This window comes from Microcaecilia unicolor, chromosome 13 (assembly GCF_901765095.1).
Source record: "Microcaecilia unicolor chromosome 13, aMicUni1.1, whole genome shotgun sequence".
Taxonomy (NCBI): domain Eukaryota; kingdom Metazoa; phylum Chordata; class Amphibia; order Gymnophiona; family Siphonopidae; genus Microcaecilia; species Microcaecilia unicolor.
Window position 1 is genome coordinate 19,492,915 of NC_044043.1, and position 22,898 is coordinate 19,515,812.

The 22,898-nt window shown below is 50.0% G+C and overlaps 1 protein-coding gene across 1 annotated transcript in view; it reads left to right on the top strand.

The window, feature by feature from the left end:
* Positions 1-22,898, top strand: part of LOC115482627 (septin-4-like) — a 223,530-nt gene that overhangs the window by 1,977 nt on the left and 198,655 nt on the right. The window lies entirely within an intron of this gene.

Sequence of the window (22,898 nt, forward strand, 5' to 3'; positions counted from 1 at the left end):
TCAGGGTAGGCCCTTTTCAGGCCTCGGTTCGAGTTTTTCTCTCCCTCTTTTTGGTGCCTTTACCGCAATTATGAGTTTTGATTTCGCCGGCGTGATTTTTCCGCCCATGTCATCGAAGTCTCCCAGCGGCTTCAAAAAGTGCACCCAGTGCGCCCGGGTAATCTCGCTCACTGATAGGCACGCGTCGTGTCTTCAGTGTCTGGGGGCTGGGCACCGCCCGCAGGCCTGTAGTCTTTGCGCCCTTTTACAGAAAAGGACTCAGTTAGCGAGATTGGCCCAGTGGAACGTGTTGTTCTCGGGCTCTTCGTCGGCAACAGCACCGGGGGTATCGAGTGCATCGACTTCGACAGCGTCAAGACCTCCGACCTCGGCATTGGCTGTATCGACTGCATCGAGGCATTGACCCTCTGCATCGTCGGTACCGAGACATTGGAAGGCTGCGTCGGCGTCGGTGGTACCGGGACCTCCACTACTGCTGATGTCGTCGGACAGTGGTGCTTCGACTGGAGTGCAGGTGAGGGCTGTCCATTCCCCTGCTGGTGGCAGTGAGCCTTCGGGTGGGTCTCCCCCTACCCTGAGGGCTCCTGCGGTACAGCCCCCCCGAGACCGACCTTCTTCGGCCTCGGCCCCGAGGAAGCAACGGTTGGATTCTACGTCCTCCTCGTCGGTACCGGGAAGTTCCGGTGACATGCTTCGTTTGAAAAAGTCAAAGAAGCATCGACACCGGTCTCCTTCCCGCATCGGTACCGAGAGCTCTGGGTCGCCGAGGGAGTCGGCACCCAGTAGGCATCGGCACGGGGAGGACCGCTCACCCTCTGTTCAGGAGGTGTCGATGCGCTCCACCTTGGACAGCCCGGAACAGCCTCCACGCCCGGAACAGACTCTGACCTCGACACCTGCATCGGCTTCTATGTCTTTCTCCACAGCCGCCCTGCACGAGAGTCTCCGGGCCGTTCTTCCAGAGATCCTGGGAGAGCTGTTGCGCCCTTCCCCTCCGGTACCGGGGGTGCTTGCGCCACCGGTACCGTTGAGTGAGGCGCCGGCTGGCCCCTTGCCCGGGGTGAGGTCTCCGACATCGGTGCCGCTTGCGGTACCGGCTGCGGTCGCCTCCCAGGAAGGCTCCCCGACGACGTCGGCGGAGGGAGCTTCGCCGGTGCTGGCGAGGGAGTCTACCTCTCGACGCTCACACCGTGGCCGTGTTTCCACGGAGTCGAGCCAGGCACGGCTTCAGACACAGGTTCATGAACTTGTGTCTGATACCGATGGTGAGGCCTCGTGGGAGGAGGAGGAGGGCATCAGATATTTCTCTGACGAGGAGTCTGATGGCCTTCCTTCTGATCCCACCCCCTCCCCTGAAAGGCAGCTTTCTCCTCCCGAGAGTCTGTCTTTTGCGGCCTTTGTCCGGGAGATGTCTACGGCCATCCCCTTCCCGGTGGTTGTGGAGGACGAGCCCAGGGCTGAAATGTTTGAGCTCCTGGACTATCCTTCTCCACCTAAGGAAGCGTCCACAGTACCCATGCATCATGTCCTAAAAAAGACATTGCTGGCGAACTGGACCAAGCCTCTAAGTAATCCCCACATTCCCAAGAAGATCGAGTCCCAGTACCGGATCCATGGGGACCCAGAGCTGATGCGCACTCAGTTGCCTCACGACTCTGGTGTTGTGGATCTGGCCCTAAAGAAGGCTAAGAGTTCTAGGGAGCATGCTTCGGCGCCCCCGGGCAAAGACTCTAGAACCTTAGACTCCTTTGGGAGGAAGGCCTACCATTCTTCTATACTCGTGGCCAAAATCCAGTCGCTCTACACGAGCATACACATGCGGAACAATGTGCGGCAGTTGGCGGGCTTGGTGGACAAGCTCCCTCCTGAGCAAGCCAAGCCATTTCAGGAGGTGGTCAGGCAGCTGAAGGCGTGCAGAAAATTCCTGGCCAGAGGGGTATATGATACCTTTGATGTTGCATCCAGGGCCGCTGCTCAAGGTGTGGTGATGCGCAGACTCTCATGGCTGCGTGCCTCCGACCTGGAGAATAGGATCCAGCAGCGGATTGCGGACTCGCCTTGCCGAGCGGACAATATGTTTGGAGAGAAAGTCGAACAGGTGGTAGAGCAGCTCCACCAGCGGGATAACGCTTTCGACAAGTTCTCCCGCCGGCAGCCTTCAGCTTCTACCTCCACAGGTAGGCGTTTTTATGGGGGAAGGAAGACTGTACTCTACTCTTCTGGTAAGTGTAGGTACAATCCTCCTTCTCGACAGCCTGCGGCCCAGGCTAAGCCCCAGCGCGCTCGCTCTCGTCAGCAGCGTGCGCCTCAGCAAGGCCCCACAGCTCCCCAGCAAAAGCAGGGGGCGAGCTTTTGACTGGCTCCAGCAGAGCATAGCCGACATCCAAGTGTCAGTGCCGGGCGGCCTACCGGTTGGAGGGAGGTTGAAAGTTTTTCACCAAAGGTGGCCTCTTATAACCTCCGACCAGTGGGTTCTCCAAATAGTCCGGCAAGGATACACCCTCAATTTGGTTTCCAAACCTCCAAATTGCCCACCGGGAGCTCAATCTTACAGCTTCCAGCACAAGCAGGTACTTGCAGAGGAACTCTCCGCCCTTCTCAGCGCCAATGCGGTCGAGCCCGTGCCATCCGGGCAAGAAGGGCTGGGATTCTATTCCAGGTACTTCCTTGTGGAAAAGAAAACAGGGGGGATGCGTCCCATCCTAGACCTAAGGGCCCTGAACAAATATCTGGTCAAAGAAAAGTTCAGGATGCTTTCCCTGGGCACCCTTCTTCCCATGATTCAGGAAAACGACTGGCTATGCTCTCTGGACTTGAAGGACGCCTACACGCACATCCCGATACTGCCAGCTCACAGACAGTATCTGCGATTTCAGCTGGGCACACGTTACTTCCAGTACTGTGTGCTACCCTTTGGGCTCGCCTCTGCGCCCAGAGTGTTCACGAAGTGCTTGGCTGTAGTAGCAGCGGCGCTTCGCAGGCTGGGAGTGCACGTGTTCCCCTATCTCGACGATTGGCTGGTAAAGAACACATCCGAGGCAGGAGCTCTGCAGTCCATGCAGATGACTATTCGCCTCCTGGAGCTACTGGGGTTTGTGATAAATTATCCAAAGTCCCATCTTCTCCCAGTGCAGAGACTCGAATTCATAGGAGCTCTGCTGGACTCTCGGATGGCTCGTGCCTATCTCCCAGAGGCGAGAGCCAACAACTTGTTGTCCCTCGTCTCGCGGGTACGAGCGTCCCAGCAGATCACAGCTCGGCAGATGTTGAGATTGTTGGGCCACATGGCCTCCACAGTTCATGTGACTCCCATGGCCCGCCTTCACATGCGATCTGCTCAGTGGACCCTAGCTTCCCAGTGGTTTCAGGCTGCTGGGGATCTAGAAGACGTGATCCACCTGTCCACGAGTTTTCTCAAATCCCTGTATTGGTGGATGATTTCCAAATTCCTCAGCCACAAAAAGTGCTGACTACGGATGTGTCTCTCCTGGGGTGGGGGGCTCATGTCGATGGGCTTCACACCCAGGGAAGCTGGTCCCTCCAGGAACGCGATCTGCAGATCAATCTCCTGGAGTTACGAGCGGTCTGGAACGCTCTGAAGGCTTTCAGAGATCGGCTGTCCCACCAAATTATCCAAATTCAGACAGACAACCAGGTTGCCATGTATTACATCAACAAGCAGGGGGGCACCGGATCTCGCCCCATGTCTGGAAGCCGTCAGCATGTGGCTCTGGGCTCGCCGTCACGGCACGGTGCTCCAAGCCACATATCTGGCAGGCGTAAACAACAGTCTGGCCGACAGGTTGAGCAGGATTATGCAACCTCACGAGTGGTCGCTCAGCTCCCGAGTAGTGCGCCAGATCTTCCAGGTGTGGGGCACACCCTTGGTAGATCCATCTCGAGCCAACCACAAGGTCCCTCAGTTCTGTTCCAGGCTTCAGGCCAAAGGCAGACTGGCATCGGATGCCTTCCTCCTGGACTGGGGGGAAGGTCTGCTGTATGCTTATCCTCCCATACCTCTGGTGGGGAAGACTTTGTTGAAACTCAAGCAAGACCGAGGCACCATGATTCTGATTGCTCCTTTTTGGCTGCGTCAGATCTGGTTCCCTCTTCTTCTGGAGTTGTCCTCCGAAGAACCGTGGAGATTGGAGTGTTTTCCGACCCTCATCACACAGGACGAAGGGGCGCTTCTGCATCCCAACCTCCAGTCTCTGGCTCTCACGGCCTGGATGTTGAGAGCGTAGACTTTGCCTCTTTGGGTCTGTCGGAGGGTGTATCCCGCATCTTGCTTGCTTCCAGGAAAGATTCCACTAAGAGGAATTACTTCTTTCTATGGAGGAGGTTTGCCGTCTGGTGTGACAGCAAGGCCCTAGATCCTTGCTCTTGTCCTACACAGACCCTGCTTGAATACCTTCTGCACTTGTCTGAGTCTGGTCTCAAGACCAACTCTGTAAGGGTTCACCTTAGCGCAATTAGTGCATACCATTACCGTGTGGAAGGTAAGCCGATCTCAGGACAGCCTTTAGTTGTTCGCTTCATGAGAGGTTTGCTTTTGTCAAAGCCCCCTGTCAAGCCTCCTACAGTGTCATGGGATCTCAATGTCGTTCTCACCCAGCTGATGAAACCTCCTTTTGAGCCACTGAATTCCTGCCATCTGAAGTACTTGACCTGGAAGGTCATTTTCTTGGTGGCAGTTACTTCAGCTCGTAGAGTCAGTGAGCTTCAGGCCCTGGTAGCCCAGGCCCCTTACACCAAATTTCATCATAACAGAGTAGTCCTCCGCACTCACCCTAAGTTCTTGCCAAAGGTTGTGTCGGAGTTCCATCTGAACCAGTCAATTGTCTTGCCAACATTCTTTCCCCGTCCTCATTCCTGCCCTGCTGAACGTCAGCTGCACACATTGGACTGCAAAAGAGCATTGGCCTTCTATCTGGAGCGTACACAGCCCAACAGACAGTCCGCCCAATTGTTTGTTTCTTTTGATCCCAACAGGAGGGGAGTGGCTGTGGGGAAACGTACCATATCCAATTGGCTAGCAGATTGCATTTCCTTCACTTACGCCCAGGCTGGGCTGGCTCTTGAGGGTCATGTCACGGCTCATAATGTTAGAGCCATGGCAGCGTCGGTGGCCCACTTGAAGTCAGCCACTATTGAAGAGATTTGCAAAGCCGCGACGTGGTCATCTGTCCACACATTCACATCTCATTACTGCCTGCAGCAGGATACCCAACGCGACAGTCGGTTCGGGCAGTCAGTGCTTCAGAATCTGTTCGGGGTTTAGAATCCAACTCCACCCCCCTAGGCCCATGTTTATTCTTTCCAGGCTACACTCTCAGTTAGTTGGAAAAATTGTTAGGTCAATCTCAGTTATGTCCTCGCCGTTGCGAGGCCCAATTGACCATGTTTGTTGTTTTGAGTGAGCCTGGGGGCTAGGGATACCCCATCAGTGAGAACAAGCAGCCTGCTTGTCCTCGGAGAAAGCGAATGCTACATACCTGTAGAAGATATTCTCCGAGGACAGGAGGCTGATTGTTCTCACAAACCCGCCCGCCTCCCCTTTGGAGTTGTGTCTTCCCTTGTCTTTGTCTTGCTACATATGGGACTGACGAACACGAGCCGGTTCGGGCGGGAAGACGGCCGCTCATGCGCGGTGCGCATCGGCGCACGAGGACTAGCAAAGGCCTTTGCTAGTGAAGTTTCCGATTGGAGGGGCTGCCGTGGACGTCACCCATCAGTGAGAACAATCAGCCTGCTGTCCTCGGAGAATACCTTCTACAGGTATGTAGCATTCGCTTTATACAGTACCAAGCCATCTTACAGGGAATAAGTGTCCACCCCCACCGCTATATTGATTCTATATTTCAAGAGCATTCAACAATGCATATTGAAGTTTGGGTGAGCGGGGAGTTCAGAAAAAGATCATAAGTACATACTGCCTCGGTCAATTAATCTAAATGAGAAAAGGGAGAGACAAAAACAGAAACAGGATGATTTAAGAAACTTATGGAAACAATAGGGTAAGGGGGAGAATGGATGATTAAATATTACATGAGGGAGAGAATTAAGGGAGAAAACAAAGCAGAGAAAATAGCTTTCTTACTGTAAACACGGGATGTGCAAAGTGGTCTTTTAGGTATCAGCTCACTTCAGGAGGGAAAGCTGTGGAGAAGTAATGAGCCTTAAAATGAGATTTGAAGTTAGAGATTGAAGATTCTAATCTCAAGTAAAGGGGGAAGTTGTTCTACAGAACTGGCGCTGTAATACTAAAGCAGGAATGCCATATGGATTTCTAGTGTGAAACTGACAATATGAAGCAACAACCAGTAGACAATGCATGGGATTATGCATTGTGAGGAAGCTGTCCAAAAACTGTGGTTGTCCAGAGAATTGAATCTGGTGATATAAAACCAAGACTTTGTAAGGGATTTCATGGTTCTCTTCCTACCTCTCCCTCCGCACCTTTAGTGTTCACTCTGGTGGATCCTCTTCTACTTCTATCCCTCTGCCTGTCGGCGTACCTCAGGGTTCTGTTCTTGGTCCCCTCCTCTTTTCTATCTACACTTCTTCCCTTGGTTCATTAATCTCATCCCATGGCTTTTCCTACCATCTCTATGCTGATGACTCCCAAATCTACCTTTCTACCCCTGATATCTCACCTTGCATCCAAACCAAAGTTTCAGCGTGCTTGTCTGACATTGCTGTCTGGATGTCTCAATGCCACCTGAAATTAAATATGACCAAAACCGAGCTTCTCATTTTCCCCCCCAAACCCACCTCCCCGCTCCCCCCGTTTTCTATTTCTGTTGATGGCTCTCTCATTCTCCCTGTCTCCTCAGCTCGAAACCTTGGGGTCATCTTTGACTCTTCTCTCTCCTTCTCTGCTCATATCCAGCAGATTGCCAAGACCTGTCGTTTCTTTCTTTACAACATCCGTAAAATCCGCCCCTTTCTTTCCGAGCACTCTACCAAAACCCTCATCCACACCCTTGTCACCTCTCGTTTAGACTACTGCAATCTGCTTCTTGCTGGCCTCCCACTTAGTCAACTCTCCCCTCTCCAGTCGGTTCAAAACTCTGCTGCCCGTCTCGTCTTCCGCCAGGGTCGCTTTACTCATACTACCCCTCTCCTCAAGACCCTTCACTGGCTCCCTATCCGTTTTCGCATCCTGTTCAAACTTCTTCTACTAACCTATAAATGTACTCACTCTGCTGCTCCCCAGTATCTCTCCACACTCGTCCATCCCTACACCCCTTCCCGTGTACTCCGCTCCATGGATAAATCCTTCTTATCTGTTCCCTTCTCCACTACTGCCAACTCCAGACTTTGCGCCTTCTGTCTCGCTGCACCCTACGCCTGGAATAAACTTCCTGAGCCCCTACGTCTTGCCCCATCCTTGGCCACCTTTAAATCTAGACTGAAAGCCCACCTCTTTAACATTGCTTTTGACTCGTAACCACTTGTAACCACTCGCCTCCACCTACCGTCCTCTCTTCCTTCCTGTTCACATTAATTGATTTGATTACTTTATTTTATTTTTTTTGTCTATTAGATTGTAAGCTCTTTGAGCAGGGACTGTCTTTCTTCTATGTTTGTGCAGCGCTGCGTATGCCTTGTAGCGCTATAGAAATGCTAAATAGTAGTAGTAGTAGTCCTGTTATGGCAATACATATGTTCTTTTGTTCTTAACATCTAACTTCATCTCAGAACTTATTAACAAACTTAGCAGCTAAAAAGAGATGTGTGGAAAGGCTGGCAGTAACAGACCTTGGATCTCCTTGATCCCCACCACCGTTTGAGGGGGGTTATTTTGTCACTTCTCTTCAATTTGTAGTTCCAGAGGTTTTAGAAGAAGGGGAATTTCCTGTGGATAAGGCTGCTGATTCCATGGCTGTCACTGTCAGGATATTCCATAAGAAGGAGTTTCCTGCTTTCATTACTACAGTCCTTGAGGTTCTTAACATTTCATCTTCTGCTTCTCAACTGGCTTCTTCTTCTAACCCGATGATGACAAACACTAAAAAGCCTCCTAAATCTTTTTCTGCTCTTAAGGCTATTCAGGAACTCATTACAGCGCAGTGGTCCATGTCTGATTCTAGTTTGAGGGTAGCCCGGGCCGTGTCTCACTTATATCCTGTATCTTCTGAGGAAATGGAAAAATTGCAGCTGCCTAAAGTGAACTCCTTAGTGTCTGCAGTCACCAAGATGATGATCCTGCCAGCTGAAGGTGGCATTGCTCTCAAGGATGTTCAGGATAAGTAATTGGAATCCTCTCTTATTTGGATTTAGCTCACACCTTTTTCAGTAGTAGCTTAAGGTGAATTACATTCAGGTATAGTGGGTATTTCTCTGTCCCTGGAGGGCTCACAATCTAATTTTGTACTTGAGGCAATGGAGGGTTATGTGACTTGCTCAGTGTCATGTCCCCTACCTCAACACACACGGCGTCCTTGGGCTGCGCAGGGTCCCGTTGACACGCACACTTGACTGGCATTGCCTGAGCCATGTGTGTGTAGTCCTTCCCTGGGTTTGTTCAGAGAGCGGTGATTGCAGGCTCCTTAATTGCTTTGCTTCCATGCACCTGTTTCTGCTCTCTCACTGCCTGGCTTCCCTTGCTTCTCTCCTATTTGTCTTCCGGTTCCTCCTTCCCGTGCTCTTGTCCTATGGCTGTGCTCCTTCTCCCTGCTGGTCCCTGCTGATGTCAGACTCCAGCACTTTATCAGCTGAGCTCTCCCTGGACTGGATGCTTCGGCTTCTACTTTGGTAGGTGTTACTTGCTCAGTAGTGTGCTTCTCCTCTACTTTGTTCTTTGTTGCTGACTTTGTTCTTTGTTGCTGACTTTGCCTGTACCTGGATTACTCTCGTGCCTGCTGCCTGCCTACTGACTCTGCCTGTACCTAGATTACTCTCGTGTCTGCTGCCTGCCTACTGACTCTGCCTGTACCTGGATTACTCTCTTGACCTGCTGCCTACATAATGACTTTGCCCGTACCTGGATTACTGTCTTGACCTGCTGCCTGCCTACTGACTCTGCCAGTACCTGGATCACTCTCTTGCCTGCTGCCTGGTTGGCCGTCACATTCATCACCTTGCTTCCTGCTCCATCTCGTAAGCCCTGCAGGCCGCCCACACCTAGGGGCTCAACCTCTGGGAAACGGCGGTCAGCGCAGGTGAAACCCGGGGTTCTCTGGCCGCCAAGCAGAACCTGGTCTGAGTACCAGTCTCGGCAGCGCTCTACTTGGTACAAGAACTCACAAGTCTGATACCCAGGATCACAAGGAGCAGCAGTGGGATTTCAACTGGCTACCTCTGGATGCTAAGGCTGGTTTTCTAACCACTAGGTTATTCCTCCACTCTCTTAAATGTTTATTTCAAATGGCTGCCTAATCCCTTCAGGCTACTGTTTGTAGCTCTTATGCAGTTAGAGTGTGCCTTAGTAGGGTGCAGCAAGTGGCTGAATCACTAGCTAACACTAACAAATCTACCTTTTCCAGTTGTCTTCTATTGAGACTGGTCTGATCTGGCAGAATCTCTATATGACCGTCTATGCACGTCAACCAAACAGATGGCCTTGGCTGTATCAGCTAGACGATTGTTATAGCTCTGCAATTGGGCTGCCGATGCTGCCTCCAAGCAAAAGCTTACCAAACTGACTTTTCAGGGTATGCTTCTCAGTGGAAGAAGATTTGGAGAGGCTAGTTAAAGACAAGAGACTCAGCATTTACCAGAAGATAAACCCAAATTTTTCTTTAGATTGAACCAATCATTCTTCCGTCTTAAAGATGCAAAGAGGTATAGACAGGGCCAGGCCCAGGAACCAACAGAAGCAATTATTTTGGGCTGATAAAAGGAACTTGCTCAGTCCTCCAGGTCTCCCACCACCTCTTGCCCATCACAGTGATGGGGTCCTGGTACACTGTTCTCAGAAGGCGATAGGAGGGCATCTGGCCAGCTTTTTAGGAGAGCGGACCAACTTTACCTGGGATCAATGGGTTCAAGAGCTCATCAGAGATGGTTACAAGTTAGAGTTTTCCTCTCCAATTGCAGATATTTTCTTGGAATCCCCTTGCAAGATGTTGCACAAAAGAAGAGTGGTTCTTTCCATATTGCAAAACCTTTGAGATTTGGGAGCAGTGATCTCATTTCCTTCCCTCGAGTGAGTTAAAGTCTATCTATTTTGTGGTTCCAAATAAAGGTGGTTCCTTTCAACCCATTCTGGACCTCTAAGTAGTCAACATATTTCTCTAAGTAAAGCAATTTTGAATGGAAATCTTGCATTGTATCATAGCAGCAATTCGTTCAGGAGAGTTTCTCATTTCCTTGGATCTCAAAGAGGCATTACCTTTGCATTCCCATTTGGCCCTTTCATCAGCGCTTCTTATGTTTTGCAGTATTGGGCCATCACTTTTAGTTCTGGGTGATGCCCTTCAGGTTCTCCACAACCTTCTTCAAAGGTATGGTGGTTATAGCAGCCTTCGTTTGTCAAGAAGGAATTGTGATTCACCCGTATCTAGACAATTGGTTTATCACGGTTTCCTCCTTTCAACAGAGTACTTGGGTTACCACTCTAGTAGTTACACTTTTGCAGATCTTGGGTTGGGTCATCTGCCTGACCAAAACTCACATTGGGGATATGCTTCAACACCCTGCAAGGAAAAGTATTTCTTCCAGATCTTAGGAGGGAGAAGATCCAACCATAGATTTGTCTCTTATTGCAAATCCTGAATCTGTAAGCCTGGGATTATGTTCATGTCTTTGGCTCCATGGCAGCCACCTTGGAAGTTGTTCTCTGGGCAAGGGCTCACATGTGTCCTCTTCAGCAATCACTGTTGATCTGGTAGTCTCAAATTTCTCAGGATTACAACATTCGGCTCCTCTGGTTCTCTCAGACAAGACTCAGCATGTTTTGGTGGCTTCAGTTGAGCAACCTTCCCAAAGGGATCACCCTGGCTACTCTGTCCTGGATGGTAGTAACAATGGATGTGAGCTTGGGCAGGTGAGGAACTCAATATCTCTACCACAGTGCTCAAAGTCTCTATGGCCTATCAACTATCTGGAACTCAGAGCAGTTCGCTGGGCCCTGACAGGGCAGTCTAATCAGAAACCTATCAGACAATGTGACAGCGGTGGCATACATAAACAAATAGGTGGGCATTCAAAGCACTTTGTTGGCTCACAAGGCTTACCTGTTGCTTCAATGGGTGGAGAAGCACATTCCATTGATTTTAGCAGCCCACCTGCAGGAATACTGAATGTCCAAGCAGACTATCTGAGCAGGAACCCATTCTCCTGGGTTCAGTGAGAACTATACAACGAAGTCATTGCATTAATCACAAGGAAATGGGGGACTCCTGTTCTGGATCTCGTGGAGGGGCATAATCGAACGCAAACACCCATGTGTAAGAACGTCCATCTTCAAGAACAGGTCGTGAAGGGGTGGGCCGAATCGTATTTTCGAAAAAGATGGACGTTTATCTTTAGTCTTGAAAATACGGTTTGTGCCAGGCAAATGCATTGGATGTGGGCGTTTTTGAGATGTGGGTGTTTGTTTGAGCTGGGCGTTTTCGTTTTTCAGCGATAATCGTAACCGAAGCGTCCCAACTCAAAAACAACCAAATCCAAGGCTTTGGGTCGTGGGAGGGGCCAGGATTCGAAGTGCACTGGTCCCCCTCACATGCCAGGACACCAACTGGGCACCCTAGGGGGCACTTTTAAAAAATAGGAAAAAACATTAAATTACCTCCCAGGTGCATAGCTCCTTTACCTTGGGTGCTGAGACCCCCAAAACCCACTCCCCAACACCATTACCATAGCACTTAATGATGAAGGGGGGCACCTACATGTGGGTACAGTGGGTTTGGGGGGGGGGGGGGTTAGAGAGCTCCCATTTACCACCACAAGTGGTACAGGTAGGGGGGATGGGCCTGGGTCCGCCTGCCTGAAGTGCACTGCATTACCCACTAAAACTGCTCCAGGGACAGGACTTGTTGCTGCTATATAACCTTGGCACAGCAGTTCACACCGTAAGACTAATCTCGCTGAAAACGTCCTTTATTTCAATAACTGCGTTTACTCACAGTTAACTGCAGATCAGAGGTTGTGCCCTACTGGCAACGAGTCTCCCTGGTACTAAGATTAGCAGTAGGTCAGAGCTGGCAGAATGGTGTACAATGCCCTCTTTCAGCAACATTCAAGGTAAGAACTAAGTTCTGTAACGTGGCTAACACACGAAAGGGATCTAAAATGGACTTACAAAAATGGCCACTACCTCGTGGACTACCGGAAACAAAACAGGGCACACTCTGACCCAGTAAGCAGAGGGAAAAGCACCATGGGAGAAGAGCCTACCAACTACCAACATCGTGAGACTGTAACACAAGCTAGTGAAATCACTGAGCCCAATACCCTATACCCACCACAATGCAATGCTGATGTGACCCTGCAGTGCACCCGAGAGCCACATCTGACCCAGGGAAAGGCTGTGAGAGGATGGAACACATTCTGCTGTCGTGGAGGTGGGTACGGAATTTGAGGGTGGCATAGAGGCTGGGAAATAAGGTTTTTGCAAGTGGGTTTTTTTTGGTGGGAGGGGGTTAGTGACCACTGGGGGAGTCAAGGGAGGTGATTCCCAATTCCCTCCGGTGGTCATCTGGTCATTTAGGGCACTTTTTTGGGACCTGTTCGTGAGAAAAAAGGGTCCAAAAAAAGTGTCCTAAATTCTCGCTAAAAACGCCTTTCTTTTTTCCATTATCGGCCGAACGCGCCCATCTCTGCTCGGTCGATAACCACGCCCCAGTCCCGCCTTCGCCACGCCTCTGACACGCCCCCATCAACTTTATTCATTCCTGCGACAGAGTGCAGTTGAAGACGACCAAAATCGGCTTTCGATTATACCGATTTGGCCGCCCACGGGAAACGGACGCCCATCTCCCGAACATGGGCGTTTTTCTCCTTTCAAAAATAAGCAGGATAGCCTCCAGGCACAATGTGAAAGTTCATCGTTTCTTAACCCTTTGAACCCCTTTGAAAAGCTACTCTGAAAGACTTAATCTTAAAGTCTGTGGGGCCAAAATTCAGACCGCGGGAGTTAGACCGGCTGACTCCAGTGGTTGGTCCTAAGCCTGGATTTTCAATGCTGTGCCATTTCCAATTACTGGCATTGACTATCCAGTTTATTTTTGGCTGGTTTAAAGATAACCAATTATAATGGTTGGCTGGCTGGGTTCACATCAGGCTCTGCAACTTAGATTAAATAATTACATTTTCTGTTTATTTACAAACCAAACTTTGACTGACTTCTACTCAGTCCGTGTTGAGGCACCAGTCCTCGATTTTACTTTGAACCACACAAGTGGTCTCTCAACATGGGCACCTCCTCAGTGGATCTTTTTGCCACTCATCTCAACAACAAAGTCCCCCAGTTCTGTTTCAGGCTCAGATCACATGACAGAGAAGCATCAGATGCTTTTCTCCTACATTGGGTCTCTTCTATGTCCAACTTCCAATCCCTGGCCCTCACGGCTTGCATGTTGAGAGCGTACAACTTGAATCCTTAGACTTGCCAGAGAGAGTCTCCCACATTTTTGCTAGCTTCCAAGAAAGACTCCACTAAGAGTCGTTATTTATTTAAGTGAAGAGGTTTGCTGTCTGGTGTGAGGGCAAGGCCTTAGATCCCCTCACCTGCCCTACACAAAAACTGCTTGAATACCTTCTGCAACTTTCTGAGTCTGGTTTGAAAACCAACTCTGTAAGGGTTCATCTAAGTACAATTGTTGCTTATCACTATGTGGGAGGTAAGTCCATCTCTGTACAGCCTCTAGCTATTCGCTTCATGAGAGGTTTGCTATTGACAAAGCCCTCTGTCAAACCTCCAACTGTGTCTTGGGATCTCAATGTTGTCCTCACCCAACTGATGATAGCTCCTTTTGAGCCACTTGATTCCTGTCATCTGACATATTTGACCTGGAAATTTGTTCTGCATGCTTCCTTGCCCACAACCAACAAGGCTGAGAGCTATGGAAGATGAGCACACAGCTACTTCTTATCTACATATTGACATGTTTACAGCAACGGTGGATATTGGAGGGGAGGGAAGAGAAACAAACTAGATACAACCATGGAGGATATATACATGAGGAGAGAAAGGAACTGTTATACACATGTCTGTTCTATCACAATAGCAACCAGTCAGGTAGTAAGCAGCAGGTGTCCACGGCCATAGCAGAGACTAGTGTTACCACCCCTCTCGGCTGGACTGTAGTGATGTGCTCCCAGATACCTGATTGTTGTAGTCGTGGCGAATATCCAGGGAACACACACTCACAGCCGAGGGAGTGGAACAAATAAACTAACCTCGTCCTTTACTCTCAAAGAATAAAGGAGGAAAAGAAGCCAAATTTAGGATTTGTTCCTGAACTGGAAGAACCGCACCTTCAGATTTACAAATTATCTTTTTCTTTATTGAATACAAACGCAAGCAAATTTTCATTCAAATAAACTCAAATTCACAATTAGTGTGAGGCTTAATAGAACTACAATAACATATTCAACATTCAAATGTAGAACTACATGTATACCCTTAACTTTGTCTGTTTCACCTAAAAAGGCAGAAAAGAACCTTTTCAGATACGTATTTAAATTGTCTTTTATCAAAATCAGATATTTGTGGTTATTCTCTTTCCTGTTGTAAAAATTGGTCTCTTTGTGTGCACTATTGGTGTTTTTGCAGGGATCTCATGGATTTTTAATATCTGATGGTCTGTTCCTTTGTTTTCCCTTAAAATGTTGTGAAAAAGAATAGTATATTCTGTTCAACACCCTTGGCAATGTCACTTAGCTGTAGTTGAATTTACTTAGATGATGTCTTTCTTGCATTGGAGCTCATCTGGAAATCCTTCAGCAGATGATCTACAGAATTCTTCTTCCTAAAACCTCACTTATAAAGAAAATAAATGGGTGCAAAACCTTACAACTCCCTGCTTGTCCAGGAACTGGTGACAATCAGTTCTCAATACTGTGGCCAAACTTTCTAATTGAAATAAAATAAGTTAAAGGTTTTCTCACTACAAAACCTATTTCTCACTGTTGATTCCCTGTTCTAAAATCCAGCAGGCTTCACACTGCATTCAGAGATCTCACACAGTAACCCATTCCATATTCAAATGGTGATTCAACATTCCATCTCACAGACTTCACATATAAACATAACATTTCCCTGCACAGCTATCAGATCAATCTGGACAATACAGCACTCATACAAAAGCAGTGCTGGATTTTCTTTAATCTGCAGTCTGATTCCAAACCCTGTACTGAACTCAGAACTCTCACTAACAACACACCTTTCCCACAGACACAGCTTAATGGCTTCTTTTTCCAAATATCAACTTCACTTCTCAGTCCTTCCCCTGTGTCATACTTAAAATCCTTACACACTTTTTCCTGACACCCTTATAGGCTTTCTCATTTAGTACAATTTCCAGCACAAAGCAAAGCCTCTCTCACCCTAAAATGGTAAATCACTTATCTCTGGAAATTCAGTGCTATACTGGAACATTCACACTCACCTCAGCTCACTTTCAATATCAAAGTACCCTTTTTCAATGTCACATTTCACTTTAAACTCATAAAATATACTTTTATTCCTCTTACATTACACAGACACACCATACGTTTTTTCTTTCCCAGACTTCCCTTCTCTATCTGCTCAGCAGCAGGGTTGCCAGGTGGAAAATTTTTTTCCAGCCCAATCGAGCCCAAAAAACAGCCCAAAACCCGCCCAAACACAAACCCCGCCCCTGACACCCCCACCCCCGCGTCATCACCCCCGCCCCCGCCGTCATCAACCCCGCCCCCGCCGTCACCGGCCCCGCCTCCCACGTCATCGGCCCCGCCTCCCACGTCACTAACCCCGCCCGAAACGTCATTAACCCCACCCAAAAACGTCACTAACCCCGCCCCCCCGCGGCCGAAAAAACCGCCCTGAAGGCCAAAAACAGCCCAAAAAACCGCAACCCGCCGCGGGCAAAAATTTCCCGCGGCGGGTCGCGGAAAACCGCCCAATTGGGCGGTAAAACCGCCCACCTGGCAACACTGCTCAGCAGTCTCCCTGGCAACTCACCCCCACTAGAGGAACACCTGACATCACTCAACCAATCAGCTTGTCAGCTAAAGACTGTTTTTTTCTTAGATGTATGGTTTAGAATCAGTGTTGCCAGGTGGGCGGTTTTACCGCCCAATTGGGCGGTTTTCCGCGACCCGCCGCGGGAAATTTTTGCCCGCGGCGGGTTGCGGTTTTTTGGGCTGGTTTTTGTGCTTCGGGCGGTTTTTTCGGCCGCGGGGGGGCGGGGTTAGTGACGTTTTTGGGTGGGGTTAATGACGTTTTGGGCGGGGTTAGTGACGTGGGAGGCGGGGCCGATGACGTGGGAGGCGGGGCCGATGACGGGGAGGCGGGGCCGATGACGGGGAGGCGGGGCCGATGACGTAAGAGGCGGGGCCGATGACGGGGAGGCGGGGCCGGTGACGTGGGAGGCGGGGCCGGTGACGGCGGGGGCGGGGTTTATGACGGCGGGGGCGGGGGTGATGACGCGGGGGTGGGGGTGTCAGGGGCGGGGTTTGTGTTTGGGCGGTTTTTGGGCTGTTTTTTGGGCTCCAGTGGGCTGGAAAAAAATTTTCCACCTGGCAACCCTGTTTAGAATCTTAGCTGTCCCTTCCCCCCATAAAAGTTACTGCAAAACTTCCTACACAGAGAATTTCAAAGTCAATTTTAACCTGACTTGTACCCAAAACAGCAAGGAACATTTTATAGTACAATCCCCACCTAATCATGGTTTATTCCTTGAAAAATAAAACCATATTTCAGAAACATCTCACACTTTCTTCAGCTAACTCCATTAACAATTCCCAAACTAAACTTTAAACCTTTTCCAGCCAGCAGCATCCACCAACACCCTGGAACAGCCCCCCCAGAGCCCCAGGAAAAAAAAACATTTAATATATGTTACCATATATTACACTAGACTCTGTGTTCAGCAGGCCAGAGGGCAGGGGACTAGTGTAGGCACCAGCCAGGAACCGCCTGCAGGGGAGGAAGATCAGGAACTGTTACTGGAGGAAAGTGGAAAGTGAGCTTCAGGTCCTGGTAGCTGATCTACTTTACACTATGTTTCACCATAATAGAATAGTTCTCCACACGCACCCTAAGTTCTTTCCTAAGGTAGTGTCGGAGTTCTGTCTTAGTCAGTCGTCCTGCCAACATTGTTTCCTTAGACTGCAAGCGAGCCTTCTACCTGGGGCAGACTAAAGCCCATAGACAGTCCCACCCAGCTTTTTGTTTCTTTTGACCCAAATAGGACATGGGGTAACATATAATTTCTAATTGTCTAGCAGATTGCATCTCCTTTACTTATACCCAGGCTGGGCTGGCTCTGGAGGGTCATATCAAGGCTCATAATGTCAGAGCCATGGCTGGGTCAGTAGCCCAATTGAGGTCAGCCTCCATAGAGGAGATTTGCAAAGCTGCAATGTGGTCATCTGTCCATACATTCACATCTCATTACTGCTTTGAGCAGGATACCTGATTTGACAGCCAATTTGGGGTCAATCCTGAATAATTTTTTCAGTGTCTATAATTCAATTCCACCTCCCCTAGGCCCAGTTTTGTGTAGTTCCAGGCTGTACATTTGTTGGATTATTTGTAGTAAATAATTAGCAGATTTTATACACACAGCTTCAGCTTTAGAAATGTTAATTTCTTTTCTTCATCTCTCTCACATACACCCCAGAATAATTCACTGCTGAGTCACTTTAAAGTTGAATTAACAAAACATCTGTTTACTCACAGTTTGTAGTTAGATTTATATTCAGGCAGGCTTTTATATAAACATAATACTATACATTTGGATTATCAGCTCTTTCCATATGCTCAGATGGTAATGGATGCTCACACCATAGATCCTCAGGTTCTCTCTGGACAGATTTCTCTTGCAGCCACACAAGTGAAGTGACTCCCCTATGACGTCACGGACCCGGACCTATAGCAAAGCTTAAAGCTTTAATTAAAACGTAGCTTACTACGCCTGCGTGCAGCTTCCCGCCGTATCCCCCCCCCCATAACCCCCCAGTAGTCACCGCCCCTTTCCAGTTTTATTCTTCCCGCTCTGGCGGTCAGACCCGTTGACTAAATCGTTAGTGCAGCTCTCGCGTTTATTTTTTTCTTTTGTTATTTTTATATCTACTCTTTCTCTCAACAATTACCAACCAATTTAATTTAGCAGCCCTCCTCTTCCTGACCATGTCGGCGAAGAAACATGGATTTAAACGCTGCTCACGGTGTACCAACAAAATGTCCCTCACAGACCCGCATGACCTGTGTGTCCACTGCCTAGGCACGATGCACTTAGACTCCAGCTGCGATAAATGTGCAGCCATGCTCCCTCGGACGAGACAGATAAGGCACTTAAAGATGAAAGCAGTAGTGGAGGACTTACCTCAGCAGTCGGGTAAGAAAGCAAAGAATAAAAAGCGGCACTGTGAGGAACCCCCGGAGAGTGCCTTGCCTAGCAAAAGGCAACAGTTTCTGCCACCACAACTCCAACTAGTTGTCGGTGCTCAGACTCAACCCCAGCAAACACCATCTGTTGAAAAAAACCAGCATGGTCGTTCTGGGCACCGCAGCACTTCTTCCCCACTGCATCCTCGGCACCGGGAGAGTGCCTCCGATCAGATTCGGCACCGGGAGAGCCTTTCCCCTGGCCATAGGCACCGAAGAAGCCTTTCCCCTGCACATCGGCACCGAAGCAGCTCCTCCTCTGCTCATCGGCACCGTCAGGACTCCTCCCACTCGCATCATAAAGCTGGCTCCTCCCACTCATCGCATCACACGGCTGGCTCCGCCCACCCTGTGCATCACAGCCACAGCTCCTCCCCTGCTTCACTCCATCAGGGTTACTCCTCCCCTCCTGAGTTGCAGACTGCTACAAAGCATTTTTCTGACACCTCTCCTCCTGCTCTGGCTCAGGCAATGCCTCTCTCTCCACAGGACAAACAGGCGATACTCTCTCCTCACCACCATTCAGGAGTCCAGGCAGCAGTCTCTCCTGCGGATTTCTCCTCTATGCCACTGCCCCAATCAAACCAGGATATTCTCCATCTGCTGCGTGCTTTTTTGGCTAATCAAAATCTCTCAGCTCAACAGCACCCCACGACCAGCCAGCAACCACCACGTCCGGCGGCAGCAGGGGTTTCGCCCCCGGATCGGCCAGCCCCTCGGCAGCGCTCACGCTCCGAATCCTTTTCAGACTCTCTGGCTGCAGACAATTTTTCAGACTCTGGCTCTTCCCCACCCCCATCTCAGAGATGCTCCAGATCGTCCTCTCCTGATGCCCACTCCGATCTCCTCGCGGGCTCTCCGGGTCTACCTTCTGACCCCTCTCCCCCGCTACCATCTAAATCATCTCAACCAGAGGATACTTCCTATCCAAAATTTCTCCTCAAATTGGCATCAGCCTTGGATATTCCCTCCTCTTCTCAACCGGATCCCCGATCCAAAAAATTACAGGCTCTGCGCTATAAGGAGGCACCGAAAGACATCATCGCGTTGCCTTTGCACGAAGTGCTGGCGGACCAGCACAAGTTGGTGTGGTCTACCCCATTCACATCTCTCCCCACCAAGAAGAGTTTGGATACAAAATACAAAGTCCAAGATACTTGGGGCTTCGGTAAACCACAACTATCTCACCACTCCATAGTGGTCCAGTCCGCCATGCGTAAACACAAAAGCTCACGAGACCATTCTAATTTTCCACCAACGAAAGACATGAAGCTCATGGATCTCATGGGTAAGAAGATGTATCAAAGCTCCATGCTCAATGCCCGCATAGGGCTTCACATCTTCCATTATACCGACTATCAATTCACCATACTAGACAACTTCTCACGAGCACTGGATTCCCTCCCTGCGGCACTGCAACCTCAATTCCGGCCGCTGCTTCAAAATCTGGAAGAATGCACCACCAATTTAATCAGAGCCGCCCACGACTCATATGACACGTCGGTTCGAGGGGCCGCGGTAGGCCTTTCCACACGCCGGTTAGCGTGGCTAAAAGCATCCGGCCTACGTGAGGACGTTCATAACAGAGTGGCTGATGCTCCCTGCACAGGGGATAACCTGTTTGGTGACGGAGTTAAGGATATCATCGACAACATCAAACAAGATTGCACCACTCTGGACACCTTGGAAGAGGACAACATCAATCAGCCTAGGTCGTCCTTTCATCGCTCGTCCTATGGCACGCCTAAAAGGAGGTATCAACCTCGGCGACAGTACCCCTTCAATAAATACAACACAAACTACAGGTTTAACAACAAGCAACATAGACCTCAGCAGTCTAAGAAAACATATCGTGAGCGGCGGACATCCAAACCAGCACCCTCGACGGCGCCCAAACCCTTATCCTCTTTTTGACAAGCAGATGGCTATGCAGCTACCGGTAGGAGGTCGTCTTCAGTTTTTTGCCCCTCATTGGCCCCCTATAACATCAGACAAGTGGGTCCTCTCCATTGTCAACCAGGGGTACCTTCTTCACTTTACGACCCCCCCACCTCTCCCCCGCATAGTCACTTCACAAGTTCCTTCGTCTCACATCCACCTACTTCACGACGAGATTTCCCGCCTCCTGCGCATCAGGGCAATCGAACCGGTACCAGAATGTTCCCAGAATACAGGATTTTATTCCAGATTCTTTCTTATTCAGAAGAAGAACGGCGGTTTGCGTTCTATTCTGGACTTACGCTCCCTGAACAAATTTCTAAAAAAAGAAAAGTTCCGCATGACGACTCTCCAAATGATTCTTCCACTGCTCGATCAGAACGCATGGCTCGTGTCCCTGGACCTGCAGGATGCATATCTCCACATCCCGATCCACCCAGCGTCCAGAAGTTACCTGCGTTTTCAAGTCCACTCTCACCACTATCAATTCCGAGTTCTTCCCTTCGGCCTCTCCTCAGCACCACGAGTGTTCACAAAATGTGTCATCACCATCATCGCTCACCTTCGCCAGCAAAGGGTCACAATCTTCCCTTACCTCGACGACTGGCTCATCGCGTCGCCAACTGCTCAGGAGGCCCTCCACTCTCTAGCAAAGGTCACCTCACTTCTCCAGACTCTGGGATTCCTCATCAACGTGGACAAATCTCACCTCATTCCCACGCAACATCTCGAGTTTATAGGAGCTGTCCTCCATACCCCGCAGATGTTAGCGTTTTTGCCCCTCAACAGGGCCACACGGATTTCCATCCTCATCGCCCACCTGACCCAGGTCTCAGTCACATCTGCCCGAACGTTACTCGTGCTTCTGGGCCATATGGCGGCTACCATTCCAGTACTCCCGCTAGCCAGGCTCCATATGAGACCGCTACAGTGGCACCTCCGGGACAAGTGGATCCAAGCTCTTCAGCCGCTATCTGCAAAGATACCTCTCTCTCACAGTCTGAAGACCTCGCTGCAATGGTGGGCCCACGCCCCCCATCTCCTCCAGGGTATGCCCTTCCGGCCTCCCCTGCCGTCCGTGTATCTAACAACCGACGCCTCCAAGCAGGGGTGGGGAGCGCATCTGGGCTCCTACATGACTCAAGGACATTGGACGCCCAAAGAAATGACATACAGTATCAACCTGCTAGAGTTGCGAGCCATCAGATTAGCGCTTCAAGCCTTTCAGCCACACCTCTCGCAACAGCGGATTCATGTGCAGACAGACAATCAGGTGGCCATGTACTATGTCAACAAGCAAGGCGGCACCGGCTCCCGACAGCTGTGCCGGGAAGCTCTACATCTCTGGCAGGTGGTCCTGAAGCTTCAGTCCACCATCTCGGCCTCCTACCTGCCCGGAGTGCAGAATACCTTGGCAGACTCACTCAGCAGGAAGCTACAACCGCACGAGTGGTCACTCAAGACCACTGTTACGCAAGATCTGTTCGACAAGTGGGGTCACCCTCTCGTCGATCTCTTCGCGTCCCCTCTCAACGCCAAGTGTCGCAGATTCTGCTCCAAGTTTCCCAGTCCGCGCAGACTAGCAGAAGATGCCTTTCACATTCCGTGGACAGAAGGCCTCCTCTATGCATTTCCTCCAATCCCTCTCATCTCCAAGACAATCCAAAAGGCCAAATCAGACGGAGCATCTCTGTTGTTAATAGCTCCGTACTGGCCGAGACAAGCCTGGTTCACGGCTCTCCTGAACCTCACGACATGCCCTCCACTTCCGCTGCCTCTGGAACCAGACCTTCTCACACAGCAGCAGGGCAGTCTCCTGCACCCAAACCTCGCATCCCTCCGCCTCATGGCCTGGCGGATCAGCCCCACTCCAGCCTGATGTTCTCACATGGGGTGCTGAGGGTCCTCCTCGCGTCCAGGAAGGACTCTACTCAGGTCTTACAATGCAAAATGGCAGCGTTTCTCTAGCTGGTGTTCCTGCCATCACCTCCACCCTGCCAACGCTCCTCTCTCCCGCGTCTTGGATTACCTGCTCCATCTTTCAGAGTCACAGCTGTCTTACTCCTCCATCCGGCTCCATCTCTCAGCTCTCTCGGTGTTCCATGACCCGGTGGATGACTTATCCCTCATGCAGCACCCTGTGGTGAAACGCTTTCTCAAAGGACTCATGCATCTCTATCCTCCCATTCGCCCTCCAACTCAGGCATGGGACCTTAACCTGGTGCTCAATGCACTCACAGCCTCTCCATTTGAGCCACTTCAGTCAACCGACCTCAAATATCTCACTTTGAAAACACTGTTCTTGATCACGTTGACTTCGGCACGGCGCATCGGCGAAATCCAGGCTCTCGTCCACTATCCACCCTATACTCAACTACTACACGATAAGGCTGTGCTCCGTACTCATCCGAAGTTT